Source organism: Notolabrus celidotus, chromosome 11 (genome assembly GCF_009762535.1).
Source record: "Notolabrus celidotus isolate fNotCel1 chromosome 11, fNotCel1.pri, whole genome shotgun sequence".
In the NCBI taxonomy this organism is placed as follows: Eukaryota; Metazoa; Chordata; class Actinopteri; order Labriformes; family Labridae; genus Notolabrus; species Notolabrus celidotus.
In genome coordinates this window covers 20,814,866-20,837,186 of record NC_048282.1, presented here as the reverse complement: position 1 = coordinate 20,837,186, position 22,321 = coordinate 20,814,866, and the positions used below count along the sequence as shown (strand labels likewise).

The 22,321-nt window shown below is 40.9% G+C and overlaps 1 protein-coding gene across 3 annotated transcripts in view; it reads left to right on the top strand.

Moving 5' to 3' along the window:
• The window catches only part of dlgap4a (discs, large (Drosophila) homolog-associated protein 4a), a 119,958-nt gene that overhangs the window by 1,744 nt on the left and 95,893 nt on the right, over positions 1 to 22,321 (top strand). The window contains exon 1 of one of the 3 annotated variants that reach the window (XM_034695815.1): positions 4,003 to 4,525. The exons of 1 other annotated variant lie outside the window; for it this stretch is intronic. The gene's annotated coding sequence lies outside the window, so the exon portion shown is untranslated. Of the gene's footprint in view, positions 1 to 4,002; positions 4,526 to 22,321 lie in introns of those variants that run through there. One more of the 3 variants, XM_034695814.1, reaches the window with a different exon arrangement.

The window sequence follows — 22,321 nt, the reverse complement described above, 5'->3', positions numbered from 1 at the left end:
TTAAAATGACAAATATAATAAAACATAAAAGAAAAGGAAAATTAGAAAATAAAATTTAAATTTGCACTCAAAACGAGTTAATATAAGCTAAGCTAGGAAGGCAGTGGCAAATAATAAATTCTTAACCTTTGATTTACAAGAGGTGAGAGTTGGAGTGGACCTACAGCTTTCAGGGAGTTTGTTCCAGATATGTGGTGCATAATGACTAAACGCTGCTTCACCATGTTTCGTTCTGACTCTAGGGACTGAATGCAGACCAGTACCTGATGACCTCAGAGGTCCAGATGGTTCATAAAGTAGCAGCAGATCAGCAATGTATTTTGGGCCTAAACCATTCAGTGCTTTATAAACCATCAGCAGGATTTTAAAGTCTATTCTCTGACAGACAGGAAGCCAGTGTAGAGATCTAAGAACTGGAGTGATGTGATCTACTTTGTTGGTCCTTGTTAGGACTTGAGCAGCAGCATTCTGTATGAGCTGCAGCCGTCTGATGGACTTTTTAGGGAGTCCTGTAAAGACGCTGTTACAGTAGCCTAGTCTGCTAAAGATAAATGCATGGACCAGTTTTTCTGCATCCTGCTGAGACATAAGTCCTTTAATCCTTGAAATATTCTTAAGGTGATAGTAGGCTGACTTTGTTATTTTCTTAATGTGGCTGCTGAAATTAAGGTCTGAGTCTAAGACTACACCAAGGTTTCTGGCTTGGTTTGAACATTTCATCGTTACAGATTGAAGCAGAGCAGTAACCTTTAACCTTTCTTCCTTGGCTCCAAAAACAATCATTTCAGTTAACTTAAAAAATTCTGGCACGTGCAGTCATTGATTTGTTCAATGCATCTACTCAGTGTTTGTATGGGACTATAATCCCCTGGTGATATGGTGATGAAAATGTTTCATTTAGTTGTTTTCCATTATCTGACCAAAATCTTTAAGTGAAGATTGTATTGATCCTCAGAGGAAAACCTGGTGTTAAAGCAGCACAGAATCGTGTCTTCTTACACATACTTGTCTCCATTCAGTCATTGGTTTTTGGCTCATGGGAATACAGCCTAATTATCTGTTGGCTGTTTGAGCGGCTTCTAACTAAAGTCTGTTGGAGCACAGGTCACTGACACACATCCAGTCAGGCTTTGCAGGGTATCAAAGCCAATACATGTTGTTGAAGAACAACCATAGGAAGGCTACTACAGGGTTACAGTCCACTACTACTAAACTCTTAGAATTAACACTCTGTCTTGCTTGCTGTAATATGTGGGAAGAACATTGACAGATATCTCAGCTTAGGCTAATGAAAGAGCATGAGCTGAACAAAAATCTACCTATTCATCTCACAACACAACTACTGGCTGTTTGGTGCCCCTTTGGATTTCCACTCTTGGATCAGATGCAGAGTTATTAGTCATGGTCCCATCCAATCAGCCATCCTTAATTCTTGTGCTACTGGGCATTACTGTCGAGAGGACAGATTGTCTTTTATTGTCAGTTTGATTTCAAACTGGAGATTAGTCATATTCATGCTGCTGCTGGTGGCACATGTCCCTATGTGTGTGTGTGTGTGTGTGTGTGTTAGTGTGTGTGTGTGACTCTAGTATTTGCATTTTTGCCTCCAAACATCTGTGCGACTAATTATTCACTTAACCAAATGTTCATGCGTAGTCAAAGCTTCATAAAGGAAAAATTCATCATGAAATGGCACTTTCAAATATTGTATGTATGTTATTAGAACTAACAGTGCAGACACACCTTAGATTGGATGTCATCCATAAAACCCCATAGCTGCTCAACAGACAGTAAATAATGGTGCAGCATAACGGTAACATAGTCATTTTCCTGAGATATGGAGTATGTAGTATGTGGAGCTGCTGTAGTGTTCAACATTATAAAAGGGCTTCTGTTATGTAACCAAAACACAATAGTGGGTTTTTGCCCAGAGGCCACTGACTGAATATGAGCCAGTGGTCATCATAACCATACAATGGTTTCGATATCATCATATAAATAATTTGGTGTCCACATACACAACCTGGAGTACACACTTTGAAAAACTGTGTAATGGACTGCAACAGAGATACTAAGGACAATTGTGTGTGTATGGAGTAAGCTGGTATAGTCATGCTGATGTTCCAAATGGCAATCCTAGAGAGCACCTTTTTAAAATGACAGCATGGCTTGGATATATTCCATTGCAACTGAAAAGAAAGTTTGCCAGAGCACATAAAAGGACTGAACAGGCCCTAGGACATAGAGAATATGAGGCCAGACAGCACCTGTTCTAGCAGGGAGTCAAGTAATAAGCAGCAAAAACATTCACTTATTAATGCAGGTATAACACCCAATAACATTTACTGCAAAGTACTTATTAGCTATATTAACCGTATCGTAAAATTAATTTGTGAAATAAGAGTCACCAACATTGCTGGAAGGTGTGGTACTTGATCAAGGCAACCAGTTAATTTGAAAATAGTTTAAAGTGCACTTTAGTGAACAAATGCAATTTAACACCTGTAATGATTTTAGAAAGGGGACATAAAAGGTAAAACCTCATATTTATCATTTCATTAGCTTCCAACAGCTAATACAGTTGCTTAACATTCAACTGATTCCTAGCTAAGAAATGTTAGGGAGGAGATTTCCTATGAAGCATTAAAAACTTGTTTTCTCTTGATAGCTGGATCATTTTCTAGTGAACAAAACAAAACCATTGTCTGATCACTTGATAGGTCAAACCAGAAATGCTCCAACACCCACAACAATGACATTCTTTAATCCTATTTCAGTTTGTTCTGTAGTTCATTAACTCCAGTTATGAGTTAGTTTGATGACAGAATTTTAATCTTTTTTTTTCTTCTAAATATAGCCAAATAGTTAAGTGAAACAGAGTTTATAGGCTCGTGTTTGGATCTAGAGCAAGGTAGTCTTTTCAGTTCTTTTTTCACTTACAGTATTTCTCATTTGCTAAAACATTAAACCCTATTGTCTGAACCAAATTCTTTAGTGACCTGAACCCATGTATTGAATCAGTCACTCTTTTGGCAAAACCATAAACACTTTTCACCTGTTAGACACAACAAACACATTCTCACTCACTAAAACACATTTTGCACTGTGATGCACTTGTGTTGCATAATGGTAAGCACAGGGAGCAAAAGTTAAACAAATTTGAAGCACAGGTGTCACAGCTTAAACACAACTGCTCAAAATTAGATCACACTTTTGGCTAATGATGTGAGGAAACTAATAGAAGCCTGGATCTGGAATGCCAGGGTTTTTCCCCCCCGTTGACTGGCCAGTGAGAATGTGGCCTGTGATGTGGATGAAGTCCTGTGGCCTGACCCAGCATGTAGACCTGATGCTGTGGCTGAATGATTGTAGATACTGTGAGCACTTCAGTTTGATTTTGTGGATTACACTGTAATGTTCTTCTCATTTATATTTGTATTTATTTTAATTACAAAGAGGATTTTTTTTTATTTGCAAAATTCATTTAGCCTACTGTGAACATTCTTTCTAAAGCTTCATGTCCTGAGCATTGTGTTTTCAGTTTTTTGATGTAGTGTGTAATGACTGCTCAGTATTGCTTTTAATTTGGATTGACTCAGGGTATGATGTGACAAGATTGTTTGGTTTTGCAAGAGGAGTTAGAGGTTTGGTGAATGTAGTTTGAAAATTGAGTTTTGTGCTTATAGTGTTGAAAAAAAGTGGGGTGGATGTCAAGAAATATGTTTTAGAAATTGAGAAATACTGTAAGCTGTAGGACAAAATGAAAATGTGTTTTCTGAATTTTCAAATGAATCATGAAAAGCATTCAGGAGCATCTGATGGAAAGCCCTAAATCAGAGGACAGAACACAAAAATAGTTGTCTGACTTTGACTATTTTTTAAATCCAAAACCCAAATAGTTCGCAATTCTCCAACACCAGATATATTTTTGAATGAATGTTCCCTTTAAAGTCTCACTCCTCTCTCCTTGAATCATCACAGAGCGTCACTCCTCAATAAAACACACTCATACGCGCGCGCATGTTGCGTCTCTGTGCGCATAATGATTCATCAACCACCGTTTGCTCATAAGACCGTGATTTCGGGTCCGATGAGTTCATATTCGGAGCTGAGTGTGTTGTCGTGGGCCCTCAGATGCCCCCACCCCCACCGCCACCGCCACCTCCCTCATCCCACGTCTCGACGGACCAAACGCTGCTGCAGCGGCATCACCGGCAGCCTCCAAACTGCGTTTTCCCTGCCGTGATGGATCCGTGTGTGCGCGCCGGTGAGGTGCTATCAGAGGACCGCTGAACTGTGTGGAGGAGAGCCGAGGAGCGAGGACCGCAGCGAGACTGTGCCATACATCCAAAGGGATAGAAAGACAAACATTAAAAGGCTGTTTCTGGCAATGTTGTAGGACCGTGTTGTTTACCTTCAGACAAACAGCCTGTGACAGTGATATTACGGCCGACATGTAAGAGCTGGATAACTATTCCCGTGTGAACGACACCCATCCGCAGCTGATTACAATAACATGAAAAAGGTAAGCTTGTTGTCACGTCTGGGGGTTTACATCGGGCGTTGCGGGTTTCAGTGAAAAATACTGCCTCGAATTTGGCTCATCAGGCTGCGTTGTTACTCCATCAATACCTTCTCATGAGTTGAAACTGCCTGCTTTAAAATAGGTCGCTTTTCACCTGTCGTTCAGTGAGCATGTGGATAAGATGCTGATGTGACTTGAGAATTTCATGTCAACATGGTTGGTTTTATGACTGGCTGTGGAGCAGAGCTGCCCCCAGACTGCCTGAGCCAAAGTCAGTTTATATAAAACATTTTGCTTTCTGTAAGTGTCATCATGTAGAGTGCAGAATACGTAGGCTATGTGTAGGCTATTTCCTGTGCTGGACAAAGTTATGAAACCTGCTGTAAGGAAAGACTGAGTGGATTTACTGAGTTTTAAGAGGGGGAAAGCACATCTATTGAGAACAATTAGGCAAATCTCTGTCAGCTTTTAGCTCAGTACAGATTTTGTATTAATCAGCACTAAATTACCATTTACTTGTGCCTGGTCTAAAAAATCTCAGATTAAAGCAAAAACCACAGCGGCTTACTCCTTCTATCTTCCCTTTGAAGTTTCATCTCTCTCACTGCTGGATTAGTGAGGAAAATATTGCAGTTTTAAGGATATAAAATGTGAGGAATATGTGAGAAACATACTGTCCTCTGGATTCAGAAGGAGCACCCTTCAGGATTCTCATTTGGACGTAAACCAGCTGGAGGCTGATCGATAACCGCTTTGTATCTGAGGCCTGTGTTTCAGTTGTTGTCCAACAGTAGTCCATACAATTAAAAGCCCATTTTGTTAGTGGAAGGCTGATTAATAATTCAGCCGCAGCTCAACAGGACCACAAATTTGTGGATTGCAAAGTGAGGGATGTCAGTGCAGCAGTGTATAAGCCTTTGCTTGAACAGCCTGGAAGGTTAACACACCATAGGCTGAATGGTAAACACCCCCTTTTTTCCTGCTTTGTGAACCTCTACATGCTTTTAAATGTGTGTTGGAACTGTTTGCTCTGAGAATAAACAGCATGAGAATAAAAGCGTATAGGCTGAGCAGTGAGCGGTACAAACAGAACAGAGTCCAGGAAAAGCTCTGGGTGTCCTGTATGAAACAGCTCTGTTGGTGGTGGACCGCAGGCTCCCACTATAGGTGTCAATGTCATATCTGCTGCCAGGAGGCCAACAGCCGCGATGTTACTGTAGCATAGAGTTTGAAGAAAACCCAGCTGGCTCTGGTCCAGGATGGTGGGTGTTTTTAAAACTGGCTTAGTCAGGGCTACTGCAGGGAGTGATTAGACAAGATGCTGTTCAGTATCACACACATCAGCGTGACGTCGAAGGACACATAGCTTTAAAACTCTGTTCCACTCAGGGACCTTGTGGAGTCCTGCAGTAACTGAACCTGTACTGCACACACATTGATACTGAATACACAAGGTTGACATTCAATTCACTGTCATAAAAATGGTCTGTGTTGAAAATAATTTATTTGTATTTGTATGCAAAGATTCCCGTAGTTGTATTCATTCGGTTGCAAAACGTTCAGTTTCACCACTTTGAGAATGAGTTGGTGAAGTTTCTACTCAAGTACTTTCCTTGAGTACAGATTTATGTTATTTGTAAATTGATTTAATGCCACTTTAAATTTCTATCTCCTATCAGAGGGGGTTTCCAAACGTGTAGTAGTTCTACCTTGTTTCAGTGGCATCTTGTAATTTAGTAAAAGTTGCAGTATCACAGCGTAAAGTGTGTACTTAGTGACGAGTTAGACCTGCATTCAGTCTTTTTGATTATATTGTGTATCAGATTTTTTTTTTAACGCTGCAATTTTGAAGATATTGAGATTAAGAGTCTTCCAATGAGAGGCACAGCTGCCTGCGGGAACACTGTAGCTGTTGGCTAGGAGGCTCAAAGCCCGCCTCTTTACGTCACACTGGCTCGACAGCAGCAATATGGCTGCTGCCGCCGACTGGCCTCAAAACAGCGTTCAGAAACAGATGGGTGATGTCGAAAATATTAAACAGGTGATGTATCAGAGAGCAAGGACATATGTTAGCTAATAGGTATGTAAGCTAACGTTACAAAACAGACTGACTTTAATACACAGCACTGCACAAGCAGACCAGACAGTCAGAGAGAAGAGAGAAGATTGTAGCTACTTTTTTATTCCTGTCACTTCTGCCACACGGTGGGTATCAGACGAGGAGATAATATTGGGACACTGGTGAAAAAGACTTTCACCTTCCTTGACGAATTACTGTGCGTTACATTTCGGTCATGTAAAACAAAGAAGCATGAGATTAATTTTGTCACAAAAACATGACTTTGCTTGAACACAAGCAGGACAAGTTCAGAGAAGAGATAAAGCTGTCTGGTTTGTCTACAGGGGGCACCAAAATCAACACAACCCTGAGCTGTCCTTGAGGCGCTTTAAGTCTGAAAATTAGAGCATGGTGGAATCTGATGGCTGCCTGAGTCATGGGAGAGTGATTGTTATTGACAGGATGTTTTTTATTTTAAAGTGAGGACAGCAACTCCCATGCGAAAATGTTTATTTTATTTAATTTAGAGACCCTTAGCTGCAGAAATGAAATAATTCCCAACACCTCTTGTATTTGACAGGTTTAGTAGCACACTTTTCTGGCAGATTTTCAGTTCATATGAACTAATAAAGGTTTACTCATTGTCTGTTATAGATCAAAGTACTCCTTAATATAAGATTAAGTTTGAACAAGTTCCAGCTCAATAGTCTGCCACAGTTAAAACAGTTAAAGTGATAATGTATAGTGAATTGGTGGTTATGCTAATTAGAATCCTGACAGGGTGAGCAGGAAGCTGATGTGAAGCGAATGGGTCTTGTCTCACCTTGGTCTCATTCTTATCAGTCTCCTTGCAGCACAAATTCACATTAAATTGACAATTAAATTCACAGTCAAAATTAAATCTTCATCCTGCCTATTTGTTATAAATAAAATCAACTGGACATTTCTATTAAAGTAAATGTTAGACAAGGCATTTCTGTCCTCATTCAGCTCTCTATCTTCTCTAGGCTTTGTAGTTGACTCACCTTTAACCCTCCTGTTATGTCGAGGGTCAAATTGACCCATTTTAAATTTCAAAAATCTTTAAAAATTGTTAAGTATTATTTCGAATTTCTAATGTCACAGTGGATGAAAGGCCAGTGATATTAGGTATGCCTTCCAAACCAGCTAAATACAGCATAAAAAACTGGGCAGCATGTGGCAGAAGAGGTGTCTCGTGTTAATTTATCAACATCATTACTTTAAAAATAAGGAATTCAAAATGTAAAATAAAATAAACAAAAATCTAAGTCATGTAAAACTATTGTATTTATATTTAAGGCTTTTCAATGTACATTAAAAAAAAGTGTTTACATGAATTTCATAAAAAACGAGTGAGTTATCCTCATTGAACCATGATCTGTGAGAATTAAAGAACATCATTGCACTAAATATTGATTTAAATGGTTAGCAATGGAGTTTATGAGATTTAAAAAATGTTTACTGGGATTTTTTGGGGTTCTGACACTTGGATCATTAAATATGCCCCGGGTCAAGTTGACCCAGGAACACTATTGCTGTCCTTAAGAAACAAACACAACAGGAGGGTTAAACAATAATGAGGCAAATGTCACAACTTTAAATATTCTTCCTATTATCACTACCGCTTATCGGTACTGCAGAATTAATCTAATCACAGTGGCCATCGGGATGTGAGAAGGTGCAATTACATAACCACTGCATTTTGCAGTTTAAGATAATGTGTGTTTGTAAACGTTACAACCTCTCCTGACTGTTTGGTTACGCCCATCAGCTGCTCTGACTGTTTGTGTGTGTGTGCGTGTATGTGTGTGTGTGTGTGTGTGTGTGTGTGCATGGGCACACGTGGTAAAGCACTTATTTTGGTCCCATTACTATCCAGCTCTCAGAGCATAGAGTGACCAACATGGATGCCAAAAATCACCCCTGTGTCATTTAGAGGTGTGAAAAAATACACTGCACTATTATCATATTATGTTTAGCCTGTACATGTTAGTCATGCCTATTTGTTGTTCTTTTGTATTTATAGCTGATGTTATTGTTATTATTATTATATTTATATTTTTATTTGTATGTCTTATTCTTATGCCTTGTACAAAGAGAGCACAGTTTACCAAGACAAATTCCTTGTTTGTTCAAGCATACCTGGCCAATAAAGCTGATTCTGATTCTAAAAATATCGATACAGCAATATATCGCAATACTTTGACCTCTGATATAATATCCATATTTCAACTCTTAATATCGATTTTTTGTAAAAATAAAAATTCATATTTTAGCCGAGTTGGAACTAAAATAAGACTTCAGTATTTCAAAAAAAATAAAGTGGAAAAGTTGTTTTCAATCAAATAGTTTTGACTTAATTTGTCCTTTCAATTTTGAGTCATATTGTGTGATTTACATATACACCATCTCTATTTTTATCTATCACAATATTGTGATATTGTGATATATCTTGATACTATCGTATCCTGACCCAAGTATTGTGATCCATATTGTATCGTGAGGTTCTTGCCAATTCTCACCCCTATGTCATTTCTGTTTTGGTATTTTCAAAATACAAAATGTATGTTTTAAATTGAGAACCATCAATAATTTCTGCATGATCCTTGATAACCAAGCAAGTAGACTCATAATACCATTTATTATTTCGCAATCCTAAATCGCAGTAATGTCCACAATTTCACTAAATCATGCAGCACACTGTTTATGGTCTAAGTGACTTTGTAGCAAGTAGAAATGTTGTAATCACTTAGAGATGCACTCAGTAGCTCTGCTGTCGTCACCTGGTTTGAAGGACAGGGACTAGCCAGTCCCTCCAGGATTTAGCGGGATTTTTTTGTGATTGTTGCGGCCCAAAAAGCTTGAATTTGCGATAGCTTTTTGAAAAAATTGCGGTGAAAGTTGAGATAATTTTTTTTTCTTTTTTCCTCCAATAACATCTCAGGGGCAAGTAAATACACTAAATTACAGTTGTTTTTAGGAAACATTCTTGATGTGGCCACTGACTGTATTTTGATTGTCTTGATTCACAGAAAAATGCCATGAAAGGACTATATTGCACATTAACAACGGTCCCTGAGTGCACCTCACAGCGACTGAGGCACAGACAGTCAGTTCACGGCACTCTGAAATGAATCTGCATCTTTGATGACTAGGATTGATCAAAACTTACTAAATGTGTCCGATGTTTCACCAAACTGGATTAAATCAAGCTGTAGACGCGGAGCTTTTTACGGTAATGGCTGCAACAACGTCAAACGTCAAATATTAAACAGACGTCCCCCAGTTATGTCTTTGTCACTAACGCACACCGGGAGTAAAAATCATCAACGAAGATGAGACAGATGCATGGAGGAGGGAGAGCTGGTTCATAAAGCACGTGTTCATGATCGTTGCGATCGCGAAATCGCAACTTCCTGGAGGGACTGACTAGCTCTTCTGTTCCCTATCACACATGGTTGGGGTCCAGTATAGCCTCTTGTGCTGCTCCTACATCTCTCAAATCTAGCCTGATATAGAAACAAACAGTTTTGCCACAGTGTCAACAGGCAGTGGTGAAATATGTCGTACTCCTTTCTGCTGATTGTTTTACTAGGACGTGTGTGATCAGGTTATCCTCGGGTTGTGTGTCACTTTTGTTGCTGAAAGTTAGTTCCTGTTGTCTTGGGGTTTGGACCCAAGCATCAGAGCTATAAGATATGTATTAGAAATGAAGAACATGTGCAGGAAGCTGTTAATAAATAAAATCAATGCTAGAGGGGAAACAAGCTATTAAACATGTACATTAAAATATGCTTTTTAAAACACTAGTGAGTGGAGCTTTATTTAGATAGAGATGTGTGGGTGTGGCTCAAAATAGGTCAAATGTATTACTCACTCTTTGCTTTAGCTGACTGAAAAGTTTATTTCAAATGCTTAAGTTAGATTTTTTTAAGTTCTGACACACTTCTAGCTCAGAAAGATCTTGGATGTAGCATTTCACTTGTGTAGGAGTATTTTTACTTTCTACTATCACTCAAGCAAAAAAAAGATTATCACTCCAACCATCAGTCAACACTCCAAGAAGAGTCTTCAGTCTGCAAAAAAGCAGCACAAGCGTTTAAATCTTCTGTGTCCAACCTTTGTGTTTCAGCATCAGCATTATAAAGCTTCGCCAAGTGTGACTGCGCATGCTGGGGCGCATTAGCCGTATCATGAGAAGGGAAAGAGCAGAAATGTCACAAGATATTTTCTTAATTGGCGTTTCGATGAACATGGACAACAGTCTCTGGAGCAAACCGTCTCTTCTCCTCTCTTCTCCCCGAGTCTCCCATTCTGTTTTATTAACTCCCCGGCTTTGCTCTGCCAATCTCTGCTCAGTATCAGCCGTATGTGGTGGGTGTAAGGTCAGCTGACAAACACAACAAGGTAATTACAATATAGTGCGCTCACCAGCCTCTCATGTCACTCATCAAGCTGTTGTATTGAATGATGGATACCCGCGTCAGGATGGATTACTAAGCTTTCTCTGTTCTAATGTCTGCTACAGTAAATACACACTTCTGTGTTTGCAGCCTGTGGGACAAGCTTGGATAAAACAATTCAAATATAGCAGATATATGATTTGAAGCTGTTGTTTTTCTCCATGGAACAAGGTTTTTGGTGTAACTTCAGTTCAGTCTTGTGTACATTTCCTCTTCACCGACGCTGAAGTGTGTCAACGCTCCATCTGATCAACGATTGTCTCACTGCGGCCTCTCAGATCTGAGGATAAGGAGGACTCGAATGGAGAGCAGAGGGAGGGAGAGAGAGATTTTATGACCTTGGTACCGCCGCTCGCTCTCAGTGCGTCTCCTGCAGGAGCTGATGGAGTGTTTGGAGCTGATTAGCGTCGGCCTCCTCTGATGGCGCTCTCTGCTGCTGAGTCGCTGACCTTTCCTGCCATCAGGTCAATCTGCTCAACCATCTCCTCTCCTCCTTCCTCTTCCCCCTTTCCTTGCTTTTCTCTCTTCTACTTTCCTACCCATTTATTACCTTTCATTATTTTTCCTCTTCATCACTTTCCTGGTTTTCCTCCTCCCTCCTCCTCCTCCTGCTCTGTCTCCTGTCATATCGTTTTTCTACTCCCTTCCCTCTATCTCCTCTCCTTACTGTTCTATCATCCTCTATCTCTCTTTTTCCTCTTTCCTCCTCTGCTTCTCCTCTCTTGTCTTTCTTCCCCTTCTTCTCCTTTCCCTTCTCTCTCTCTCTTCCTCCCTTCCATTTCAACGTATTACCTCTCTCTATTGCCTACTCTTTTTTTCAACTCAACTCTGCTCTTTACCTCTTGCTTCCTTTCTCTCCTCCTCCCCTCATCACCTTATTTCTCTTCCTTCCCATTTCTCTTCTCAGCATTCTATTACTCTGCTCCTTTCTCTTCCCCTTCATCCCCCTTTTTCTGTACTATTATTGTTAGCATTTTCTTTTCCTCTCTTCTTCTCTCCTCTACTGTCCTACAATCTTTCACCTCTCCTTATTTCTCCTCCCCATCCTTCACTTTCTTCTCTTTTTTCCCTCTCTTCTCGTCTCGCAGTTCCTCCACTTCTTCTCCTTCTTCTACTGTCATATCATCATATTAGCTCTCCTCTTTTTCTCCTCCCCATCCTTCACTTTCTTCTCCTTTTTTTCCTCTCTTCTCATCTCTTGGTTCCCCCACTTCTTCTCCTTCTACTGTCATATCATCTTATTAGCTCTCCTCTTTTTCTCCTTCCCATCCTTCTTCCCCCCTCTCTTGCTCTGCTCTTTTCTCTCCTCTTTCGTCCTCACTTCTCCTTTCCTATCATCTTGTTACCTCTTTTCATTTATTCTCTCCATTGCTGTCTTCTCTTTATATCTCCACCATTCCTCATCTCCTCCTTCTCCTCACCTCCTCTCCTTTGCACTTTCCTGTCTCATTTCTCCAGTCCTTCTTTCCTTTCCTCACCTTTCCCCCCTTTTTCTTATTCATTTCACCTCCTCTCACTCCCCTGCTTCTTTCCTTTCATCCTGTATCATGACCTCTTCACCTCCTTTCCTTTGGACTCTCCCTTCTCTCCTCCAACCCTTTCATCCCCCTTCCTCTCCTTGTTTCACCCATCCACACTCTTCTCCTACCTCTCTTCTTTACATCAGTCTTTCCTTTCCTCCCTTCTCCTCTCCTTTTATCTTGTGTCAACCCCTCTCCTCTCCTCTGAGTCCTGCTTCCTCTTCTCCTGCCCTTTTCACCCTCTCCTGTCCTGTCCTCCCATCACACATCTCCCCTCCTTTTCAGTCCTTTTTTTTAATCTTTTCCCTTCCTGTTCCTTTATTCTGTGGTCCCCTCCTCTCCTACTCTGATTTTCTCTCATTTCCTCTTTCCTCACTTCCCATTTTCTCCATTCCCAATCCGTTTTATTACTTTTGTCCTTTCCTCTTCCTCCTCCTCCTCCTCCTCCTCCTCCTCCTCCTCCTCCTCCTCCTCCTCCTCCTCCTCCTCCTCCTCCTCCTCTCCTTACCCCCCTCCCTCTTTCCAATTCTTTCATGTCCCTTTGTCTCCTGTCCTTTTCTCCTTGTGTCTCATTTTTCTCCTCTCCTCTCCTACTTCCTCTCCTATGCTCTCTCGCCTCACTTCTCATCACCTCTCGTCTCCTTTTCTAGCCCCCTTCTCCACTTTTTTGGTACCATCTATGTTTTCCTCCTCTCCTATTTCCTCAGTCTTTCTAATGCAGTAAAAAATGAAGGACAGAGCAAATCTAAAGATAACATTCACATATCTCTCTCCCCTCACCTCTCTCCGTATTCGTCAAGTTGTAACCTCTCTCATTTTGCACTTCTTGTATGAGACCTGGAAATAGAAAGAACAGTTTTACAGCGGGCCCCTGACAGGCCTCTTGTTATCTCTCTGCATGTGTCATTTTACAATAAGTCCTTGCCCGGGCGGCGTTCGCTGAACCGATCCTCTGACACAAATTTGCATGTTAAGCTGAACGCTCCTCACCAGGGACACTTAATCAGCACACAGCATTTAATGAGCGTGTGTCTCCTGGTGATTAATGTGTCTCATGTGTCCGACGTGGGAAAAATCCTGGCAACATCTGTTTGTTCAATTTAGTGTTTTAACAGTTCCTATTTCTCTTTTGGAATAATAGCTATCTGGGGGATAGTAGGCTTTAAATTTGACTTTAAATGAATGGAAATTTGAATAAGCACCTAATGAAGTTATTCCGCTCACTGTTTACAATCGAGTGCAGCTTAAAAAAATAATTGTTTTGCACTAGAAATCAAATTGAAAAAGCTGCCTAACATGACTGAGAGGCGTTTTCCATGTGAAAGAGGAGGAAATACAGAAAAGCAGAGCGGATGCTGCGGAAATAATACAGGGTGAGATTCAAAGCTCAAGGATATTTTGTTTTGCGAATACAAAGAGAATTTCTATAACCTTCACTTGAATTTTTCCCAGGCAGTTCTTGGTGATTGTTTCCGTGGGTGGTTGTGTTTGTGTGTATATAGATATATATATTACGACTTTTCTGGACAGGGACACAGCTTACAAGGTTCATTGAAATATCCACTGCCCTTGAATCACAAGCCGGCTTTAATGCCTTTAATGTAAATAAAAGACAAACAGATTTTTGCCTTTTGGTAAACTGCCTCTCTCTGGCAGGTCCAAAACAAATTCATAAATGTATGTACATATTCCAGAGAGCTGCAGGACAACAGAGGACTGCTCTTATGTTGACTCTAATGTGTTTATCACAAAGCATGTGGGAACGCTGTGGTAAACAAACTAAAAAATGCAGAGTAGATGGAGGGAAAATTATACTTTAGAGAGAATTATGCAGAGTTAAAGATCAATTCCTGCCTGCAGCATGGTTCCCTTGCTTTAATCCATGGCTTTATCAGTTGTGTCGTTGTTAATTTAACACATTTTACTCGCTGACTACTCGTTGGTTTTCTTAGCTTAAGCTTTTCTTGTGTCCCTTCACTGCAGAGGCATCACCATGTGCAGATATTAGGCTTGATCGGCAGTCAGAGAGCAGATCTGAGCCCTCTGAAGATTAACTCCATAGGAAGCCGGCCTTCTGGCTCCTGCCAACGCCTACATCCACTCAAACAGAGACCTGACCCCGGGTGTGCCTGTGTCACAGCCCCGGCTGGCCCCTGAGCACCATATGGACCCGGCATCTCGTGTTAACACGCCTGTTGCCATCACTACTTTTCAGTCACGGCACCAGAAGATTGTTGTCACCTCCTGACATGCATGGCTCTACTTAGCTGTATCAGTGCCCGCATCCAAGAGAGATCTGACCAACACTGATGTGGATTTGTGTTTGTGCAAGGAGTTGCATAGTGATAAGTTAGCTTAGTATCAACAAGGGAATGATAGCTAGTTTTACTTTTTGCTATTCAGCCCCATGGCTAGTCAAGATCATGAATCATTACTTGTCATACATCCATTTTCTTTACTTCCAATGCTACATTAAATGTTTTATGTAAGATATAAGCCCTGACTCATTTGGTCAAACCTGCAGTTTCTTTGGTAACAACATGTGTAGTTTAATACTTCAGAAAACATCACCTGAGCAGCTTCTGAGTTACAAAACATCAGAAGAGCAGCTTGTGTTTTTTTGTTTCTTGTGGAACCAAAGCCGCTTGTTTCAGTCAAATATAATTGCGATCAGATTTCATGCTACACACAGCGTGAGCCTAACAGCAGCAGGTCACGGTAAAGTTGGTTACCTGAAGCCAGGACCTAGATTACATGGCTGTGTTGCTTTCCTGTGGATCACTCATGCTGAGGAGGGAGTTCTGACTGAAGCGAGGGAATGGCAGACTCCACCACAACCAGTAAAAAATTATAGAAGTCATATCACATTGATTGAATAAAGCAGGAGAAATCAATGGAGAAGTAAAAGTTTGTTTAGATTTCATGAATATTTTTAGGGTATTATAACCTATAACGGCATGACCTGTCCAGGGTAATTAACCCTGTCTAAGCCCCGCCCCCTTCAGTTCACAGCTGATTAAGTTTGACCCCCAGCAGACTATTAATCATCAAACATTTAACTTCCTCTTCTACTTGGCCACATATTCTATATGCTAGGCTTCTGTAGCTGAAAAATAATCCATATTTTGAAGATGGTAAAAAGATGTACGAGGGTACCTACAAAACTCTGCCAGTGTTCCAGTAATGGAGAATGTTAAATTTAAATGGACAGACCTCAGGTCTTTGTGATTAGCTGTTCCAAACCACTTGAACCAGGAGTATTCGTCATTGTGTTAAAAAAACCAAAACCAAAATCTAGGTCTTTGTGTGCAAAAAGACTGACCTTTTTGATATGTTAATGTGTCTCTGCAGCAGAAACAGTCACCAGGCATGTTACCTACTGCTGAATTATGTTCCTAAAAGATCACACCACACACACACACACACACACACACACACACACACACACACACACACACACACACACACACACACACACACACACACACACACACACAGTGTTTTAGATGAAGAGTAAACACAACGTGCTAATGTCATGTTATGGTTGTGCAAGCAGGAATCAACCTCAATGCTGTCTACATGCACAGGTAAAGCAATGAGTGAAACTGCAGCACTTTCACTGACACATTCATGACATACACACATACTGAATGCAGGGAAGTATTTCAGGAAGGAAAACTGTAGCCCTGTGTGAACTGCAGATTAACCTAAGCTTGAGTCTGAGACTCAGAAATCACACCATGGCTTTGCTTTGACTTAATCCTGCCTGTGCACGGTGTCAAGATCTTGCATAATGACGTCAAGTCAGCGCCATATAGCTTCAGATAACAGGAAAGTTGGAAAGCTGCAGAGATAACGTAACTTTCAACTGTAGTGGGAATTGATTGCAAAACCAAAAACAGCATATGACTTGTGAAGCGGCTAAGATGGAAAGGTGCCGCTGAGACTAAGTGGGCTCGTGTTTGTGACACAAATCAAAATCAAAGTCCATGAAAGGTTTTCTATTTATTAACAGAACACTCAGAATGATTCAATACCAAAAAAGATCTAAATAAACAGTGATAATGACGGTGGTGGTCAACAAAAAATATTCAAACCCACTCACCCTCTTTTTATGCCTCTCGCCACACAAATGAACAGGTAGATAAAAGGTAAACCACACCCATAAACCCAAAACCGGAAATTAAGTCAACCATAAAAAGGAAATAATCATGATTAACCAATGAGACATGAAAATCAACATTATGGCCCCTACAACTTGTGTTAACCCTGTCTCATGGTAATGATACCAGAGCCAGTTGGGAATACATCGCTGGGAAACGGTCACCTTGCGTAATGAACATGGCAAACATGTAGTTCCTTATTTATCCACCATGATGCCAAAGATGAACATATCAGTCATTGAGACGAGTGTGTCCAGCCCACTTGGTTGCACCAATGGGTCTCTACTGAGTTTTCTACAAAATAGAAATAGTTTTTTTGTTAAGCCAGAAAAATTTGCTTTGCACAGACCAAGCGAAGGCCTTGTCTTTGTATCGCAAGTGTTCATGGTGCATGTCTATTTGACTGGCCGTTAGACTAAATCCATTGCTCAGCAGGAGCGTGTTTTTTAGGGATGCACAGATCCGATCCTGGTATTAGATATTGTCCAGATCGAACTCAAAAAGCTAGATCGGATATCGGTGACAAGGGGCCGATATATAGGTCCGATCCATATGGCAGATCTATTCATCTCAGTTCTATGCTTTTCTGTGTTTACAACAGCCATGTGCATTTCCTACGTCATCAGCGCCGGCCGGTGCCCGGTGGATCATGATGGAGGATAACTACAGAGGCTCGGCAGTTTAGCTGCAGGTCACGCTTCTTTTGCTAACAACTCCGCCAGAAACTTGCAACATGTGCAGTGGTAATGCTTCGACGGATGGCAGTCGAGCTGAAAAATATAATGGAAACCCAAAGGAAGAAGTTTACGTCAGCTGTAGCCTACTGCAAATAAACCTTCGTTTAATGGATTCAAAGTGTGAAAAAACTGACAGGATATTGGATTTAATTGGTCCTGATCCTTGAAATTAAGGCATTCCAGCCTCTGGTTTAGCACTTGGAACCCAGGTACAGTTCATCATCAAGTCAGAAAAGACTGAAGTTACCAAAACATGATTCTATCCTCACATTAAGGAATAGAGATTGTTAAATCAATACCAGGATCTGATCGGCTAGTATCGGTATCGGCAGATACCAAAGCCAAGGTATCGATATCGGTATCGGGACCTAGAAAGTAGGATCGGTGCATCCCTAGTGTTTTCCCACAAGACATTGTTAACAATCCTCTGTTGTCTTGCTTTTTGTAGTGTGGTGATTCGAAGAAATTAAAGACATTTTCTTGGACATTTAGATACAAATATAAATAGAGTAGTATAGCGAGAAGAACAGAACCACACAGTACAAATTAAAAACAAATATGAAGACCTGGTCATCTCTGAGAAAAAACATCTTTAGCAACCTTTATTTAAAGAACAATGTATGCAGAAGTTAAAAACATTCTGGGTTAAGCAAAGAAAGATGTCACTTTGATAACAAAGCTTCTTACCAGAAAGGTCTGTGAAGGTTCTCTGTCATCCAGGTCATGGTAATTCAAAGCTTGATCTGAAAAGACAACTGGACTTCTTAAAGATGTTTCACCTCTCCTCCGAAAGGCTCCTTCAGTTCTGAAATCAAACTAACCCCAAAAAACCCAAGTTATGCCCTGTTCTACTCAAGACAAGGTTTGTGTCCTGTTGGTTCAACCATATTATTATAAAGGACTACTTACTCACCTCTGAGCTCTGTTTTTAGTCTCCACCAACTTCGAAGGGAGGCTAAATGCACCACCAAGTTCACCAGATGGTGGAGATCTCTTTCTTCTGTACTGTTTCTGACAATTAGCACATATTTGGTTTTAACAGATGTATGATTGACTCAAACAACGGTGAGAGTGATCTAATAGAAGTAATGTTGACTTTAAAGATATTGCAGAGCATCATAGGCCTGAAGAGGACTTTACAGTCAGATGATAACTGGATGGTGGGTTCCTCTTTTTAAGTTTCCTCTTTGCCCTCTGTGAATAAATGAATTATCTCCACTTTAACTATCATGCTTTTGGAAAATTTGATAAAATAAATTGAATTTAGATGGCAATTTATTTTGCTCAAGAACATTTTGTGCTGCAAACTAAGTTAAAGTTTTTGTGACAGTCTTAAATTTCATTGCATATGAGTTTTTCTCCGTGTGTGAGGTTGGAAGGTTTGTGGTGTGATTAGATTTGAATGTGTTTTTCGTGGCTGTTTTGCTGCCCCCGTGCCTTGTTTATTACTTTGGCAACCAACCTGACCAGCCATGTTTGGTCAGGAGAGACTCTCAGGCGAAAACCCACACAACCCCTTCACTGCCAGGGCCAAAAAGAGTCAAAAACATCATTCAAACCTGAGACATTACATGCCCGCGTCCCCTCTTCCCACACAAATGAAAACACACACACATCTACACACAACATTGACTTCGCTGTAGGGAGTGATGGCGCACTGTGTCATCCTAAGTGGTGAGGCAATTTGAAGCATGTGTCCCTTTTCACAGATAGATTCCACACATCCTCAGGGACTTCTAAACACAAACTCTCATGATCAATAACTCTCACTACAACCTTGAAGCTACATACAACAGTTTACCACTTGACACCTGGTGTGCTACTCAATTATTCTATATACAGAGTCCTCTTTGCACCCCATATGTCTAACTGGGTGTTGTTTACTTATCTATTTAGCTTAAGTGGACATAATGGTTTAAAACTGCTGGATTTGAACATTGAAGAATTAGCCAGAATGCTAACTTGAATTGCTGAGTCGATGTTAGTGTACCATATTCACGTAGCAGCCATCTCCCTGTAACATCACTCTTTTGTACCAGTTTGTGCGTCTGACAAGTTATCATTTACTGCATCCCGGTTAATAAGCAACTAAGGAGACTAGTGTTGTCACAATACCAAAATTTTGACTTTGATATTGCTACTATTGTGGCTGAGAAGGACAGACGATTTGCCATGGCCGGAACAGTATTCTTCAGTAGAAACTAGGGATGTACATTTAAAGTATTTTCTGTGATCCATTTTGGAAATGTTAATGATCAATCATCAATTAATCAATAAAAAAACACATTACTCTTATTATGTCAAAAACAAGGCCAAATTCCTTTTTCCCCCCCTAAATTATATTTTCTACAGCAGCTAAATGCATATAACTGACAGTATTGAATACGGGTACATGTTTAACATGCTGAATATCAACAATCAGGCTCATAAAAATATTCTCCGCAGACTTAAGGCTGATTTATACTTCTGCGTTGAATCAACGGCGTACCCTATGCCTGGGGTCCGCGTAGCTCCTGTACCTACGCCGAGGCCTACGCACGTAGCTGATGTGCACCTCCTCCAAAATGTAACTCCCCATAGAGCCGACGCGGACCGCAAGCCCTGTGATTGGTCCGCTCGGCGGCTTTGTCTTTCCCGCATTTACAGCACTTCCGGGATCCCGGACATCGGCCGCACATTGGCCGTATATTTCATCTCCTCCTCTCTATTCTTCATGTAATCATGTCTGTATGATAAACAGCAACATGTATCAGCTGTAGATTAACATAAAACGCTCTGAATCGCTGTGGAAAAGTAAACAGAGATCGTAGCGGGACCGGAAGCAGGCGACCGGCTATCAGAGAGACCGCACTGCCCTCAAGCGTTTCGGCGGAGAGTTGCTTCGCGAGATGGACACACCGACGCACAAGTATGTGGGGCTCATGTTTGCGTCAGCCCCTGCTGCATAGGGGAGACGCATAAGTATAAATCAGCCTATAGTCTTATAAAGTGAAGGCTCATAATCCTAACAGAAAAGTACTTCAGACTCACAGTGCCTGAGTCTTTCTACCAAAGCCCAGGTATTGATATCGGTATCGGGACCTAAAAATTAGGATCGGTGCATCCCTAATGCATGTTTACAGTAAGGTGCAGGCAGGAGCCGATGGGCTTAACTTCAGCATCATATCTATCATCTATCATCTATTTGTTGATTAGTTTAAGGAAAGTGCCAGAACACAAGAAAGGTTACATGTCCATCCATTTAGCCATCTCTAAAATGTCCCTTTTTTGAATATAGTCTCTGCACACAAATCAACAACACTCAGTTCACTTACAGTTGTATATTTTGTCAACAATAAAGTTATTTTTTTAGCTAAATATCATTTTTTATTTTCTGTCAATCACTGCCTTTTAACTCCTTTAAACTAAGTTGCCACACCACTCAGCGCTCTCTGTATTATCTTAGCGATCAGCATTGAGAGATTTGCATGACAATTCGGTCACATCTTCATACTTAGCAATGAATGCAGCCTGTATGACGTCGCCTCTGCTTCCATGCCTGAGTTTGCTCTATTATATGTATTATTCACGGTGCAGCCATGTGCATTCACACTGGCTGCACAAAGTGGAGCCTGTTCTGTTTTAGTAGCACTCAATGTTGCATGAGTAACAGCCAGCACACACAGTTACATGAGATCTTGTCATACGAATCCCTTTCATCGATTATGTCATGACCAGGTCCTCAAATGTGTCCGGGTATAACAGAATGAATACATGTTTAGAGGAGAAGAAAAACAGACCCAGTAAACAAACACAGAAGTTAATAGACATACTTGTTCCTTGTTCATTAACACGGGCTAATAGGCGTTTGCTCTCTGCGTTTCTCTGGATTTAGAGAGAGGAACCGTGATGTAATGGAAAAAGTTGTGTTGCTCAGTCACTGCGGCAGGATTAGCGAAGCAGGCAAAGAACTGACTTCTGCAATTCCTCTGCTGTGTTCTGTTTGTATGAACCTAAAGTGCACAGTCTCCAGGCTGTCTGTTATGCTTAGATTACTTCAACGTGACTTGTCTCATTGTCATCTTCCTGCGCTGAGTCAACGAGCAGGTCACCCTGAGATGTCTGCTGTACAGACTTATAGCGATTACTGTAAGACAGCAGCTCCTCCCTCTCTACACTGAGGTTATACGTCCATGTTTGTGTTCCTACAGGAAGTGCGCCTTCATTGTAAACACCGCTGTTGCATAATTCACATCAGGAGGGAGGCAGCTGTTCGTGAGGGCTGGCAGGTAATGGGGCGGAGAGATGCTCGGTAGCCTCACAGGAGGCTGGAGGGCAAATCCTGTATCACTCAGAGATGTAATGCAGTTCTGGCCTTTCCCAAAGGGATGCTGTCTGGAAGCATGACTGTGGGTCGTTGATAAAGGAGCTGTATTAGGAGCTGACTAATGATGGGACTAATATTGGGCCCAGATTTTGCCACCTGCATGGAGAGCATCTGTCCGTCATCACAAGGCAATCTCACTCTTTATTAATCTGCTGGGGGTGGTAATGAATTTCATCTGGAGAATTGCAAGGTCTCCCAAAGGTCACTGTTTGCACTTTTGCTTCCTCTATCTCTTCATCACTCCCCTCTAATCCTCCTCTCTTCTATATTAATTTGCAGTAAACACCATCATGTTATGCAAGATGAGAAATCCTTAAAATGTAGCCGTGCTCTTCTTTGTGTTATATGAGAGACAAGTTTTTGTGGCTTACACAAAATGTTTGCATACCAGTGTTAATTACGTCAACGAAATTATGACGATAACTGTTCGTCATCGACTCATTTTTTCATGACGAAAACGAGACTAT